Consider the following 3,433-nt stretch of genomic DNA (forward strand, 5'->3'; position numbering starts at 1 on the left):
ACGCCTACCACGAGATACATGAAACAGGAGCGGGTGACATGCCTACCACGAGATACATGAAATGGGAGCGGGTGGCACGCCTGCCACGAGATACAGAAAATGGGATCAGGTTGCACGCCTGCAACAAGATGTGAAAAGAAAGTGAAATCTGCCTTTGCTTTCCTTATTCTTGTTAGTGGTTGGATTTTGATTCCTTTATAATTCTCTTGATATTCTATTTTTATCTGTTATTCCCTGAAGCATGTTTCCCCCTCCCATCTTTATTTTTTTATTCCTGCTTTACTTTTCGCTGTATATTATATAACTGCACAAGTTTATATGGTGGTCTGGTCCTAGCCTCGTCACTACTTCGCCGAGGTTAGGCTAGACACTTACCAACACATGGGGTCGGTTGTGCTGATTCTACACTCTGCACTATGTGCAGATCCCGGAGCAGCTCTTGGACCGTAGTTGGAGGCTACCATCAGTCCACATGTATATCCAAGGTAGACCTGCAGACGTCCGCAGGCCCTGGCATCTCCTCTATCTTTTATTTCCTATTTCATCTTTTTGCTTCAGAAACAATGTGTCGTTTATTCTTGGATCTTGTATTTAGCAGTCTTAGACCGTATGTGACACTGTGATACCAGGTTTTGGGTGATTAAGGCTTAAGCAGTTGTAATAGATACATATTTTAGATATTTATTTGTTTTCTTCTACTTAAAATTCAATTTTCCCTCTTATCACGTTCTCACCTTATATTTGTTAAAAATAAATAATTGGTTAATGAAGTAATTAGATTAAAGGTTCGTCTTGCCTAGCTCACATTAGTAGGTGCCATCACGACTCCCGAAAGTGGGAAATCCGGGTCGTGACAAGTTGGTATCAGAGCTCTAGGTTACATGGGTCTCACAGTTCACAAACAAGCTTAGTAGAGTTAGAGGGATCAGTACGGAGATGTCTGTATTTATCCCCAGAGGCTATAGAGTTAGGAAAAACCTCACATTTATTCTTTCCTATCGTGCGATTTGGTTTCTCAAAGCTAATTAAATTTCTATTCTATTCTTTCGTGGATGGCGAGAACACACACTTCCTCATCCACTAACCAGCAGCCCGAGCCCCCAGCAGCAGCTCCCACGAGGGGCAGAGGGCGAGACCGAGGCCGTGCTAGAGGCCGAGGTAAAGGCAGAGCTCAGCCCCGAGCAGCAGCACCAGCGGCGGTGCCTCAGGTTGATTTTGATGATGCGGTTCCGGCACTAGCAGTTTCGATGGGCCCAGCTCAAGTCACAGAGGGGTTTATTGCTACCCCAGTTCTTCAGGATGCTCTGGTCCATCTAGTGGGCCTTATGGAGAGTGTCACCCGTCTCTCAGGATGGAGGAGGAGCCCAGACTCCTGCTACTCGCACTCCGGAGAAGTTAGCTCCACAATTCCAGACTCCAGCAGTTCAGCCAGTTGGAGCAGTTCAGCCGGGTGTGGTAGTTCAGACCGGTGATGGAGCAGTTATGTTTATCGATGCTTTGTGGAGATTGGATAGGTTCACCAAGCTCTTCACTACTACTTTTAGCGGTGCATCTACTGAGGATCCCTAGGATTATCTAGACAGCTGTCACGAGGTTCTCAGGAACATGGGGATAGTTAAGACCAATGGGGTCGATTTTTCTACTTTTCACTTGTCGGGATCCGCCAAGACTTGGTGGAGGGAATTCTGTTTGGCTAGACCAGCCGGATCGCCAGCTCTGACTTGGGAGCAGTTTACTCAGCTATTTCTGGAGAAGTTTCTCCCCATCACTCAGAGAGAGGCCTATCGGAGGCAGTTTGAGCGTCTCCAGCAGGGTTCTATGACTGTTACCCAATATGAGACCAGATTCATCTACTTGGCTCGTCATGCTCTTATCATACTTCCCACCGAGAGAGAGAGGGTGAGGAGGTTCATTGATGGACTTATTAAGCCGATTCGTCTTCAGATGGCTAGGGAGATAGGGAGTGAGATTTCCTTCCAGGAGGCGGCCAATGTGGCCACGAGAGTGGAGATGGTTCTGTCACAGGGAGGTGGTCATGGGTCGGACAAGAGGCCATATCATTCAGGTAGATTCAATGGTACCTCGTCTGGAGGTAAGGATTCGTATGGTATACCTCCCAGGCCTTTTCAGTCAGCACTTCAGGTTTCTCACAGTGTTTCAAGTGGCCGTGGTTCTCAAATGCAGTATTCTAATTAGCAGTCCTATAGTGCACCACCAGCTCCTATCAATGCACCGCCGCTTCAGAATTTTCAGGGTCGTCAACCCCAGCAGCCGAGGGCTTGTTTTACTTGTGGCAACACGAGGCACATTGCTAGGTATTTCCCTCGAGCACCTGAGCAGTTCTCAGCAGCAGGGTTCCCGTGCCATGGTTCAGGCACCGAGTGTTCCACAGCCCGCCCAGCCAGTTAGAGGTGGATGTAGAGGTGCTAGAGGTGGAGGTAGAGGTGTTAGAGGTAGAGCTCTGACCATTAGGGGTGGAGGCCAGACAGCAACAGGTCATCCCAGAGGTGTAGTTCCGGGTGGTGGGGCCCAACCCCGATGTTATGCTCTTCCAGCCAAGCCCGAGGCTGAGGCTTCTGATGCAGTTATTACAGGTACGGTTCTGGTTTGTGATAGAGATGCTTCAGTGTTGTTTGATCCAGGGTCTACATACTCGTATGTGTCATCTTATTTTGCACCGTATCTGGTCATGCCTAGAGATTCTTTGAGTGTTCCTGTTTATGTGTCTACACCAGTGGGTGACTCTATTGTGGTAGATCGAGTCCATTGTTATTGTATAGTTGTGATTGGAGGTCTTGAGACTCGTGTAGATTTGCTTCTTTTGGACATGGTCAATTTTGATGTCATATTAGGGATGGACTGGTTATCACCTTACCACGCTATCTTGGACTATCATGCCAAGACTGTGACCTTAGCCTTACCGGGTTTGCCTCATTTAGAGTGGAGATGGACTCCTGGTCATTCTACCCGTAGTGTTATCTCTTATGTGAAGGCTCAGCGTATGGTCGAGAAAGGGTGTTTGGCCTATTTGGCATATGTTCGTGATTCTAGTGCTAAGGTTCTTTCTATTGATTCTGTGCCCATTGTTCATGAGTTTCCTGAGGTATTCCCTTCAGACCTGCCGGGTATGCCACCCGACAGGGATATTGACTTTCGCATTGATTTGGCTCCGGGCACTCAGCCCATTTCTATTCTGCCGTATCGTATGGCCCCGGCTGAGTTGAAAGAGTTGAAGGAGCAGTTACAAGACTTGCTTGAGAAGGGTTTCATTAGGCCGAGTGTTTTGCCTTGGGGTGCGCCGGTGTTGTTTGTTAAGAAGAAGGACGGCTCGATGAGAATGTATATTGATTACCGGCAGTTGAACAAGGTTACAATCAAGAATAAGTATCTATTGCCGAGAATTGATGATTTGTTTGATCAGCTTCAGGGTGCC

This window comes from Nicotiana sylvestris, chromosome 1 (assembly GCF_000393655.2).
Source record: "Nicotiana sylvestris chromosome 1, ASM39365v2, whole genome shotgun sequence".
In the NCBI taxonomy this organism is placed as follows: domain Eukaryota; kingdom Viridiplantae; phylum Streptophyta; class Magnoliopsida; order Solanales; family Solanaceae; genus Nicotiana; species Nicotiana sylvestris.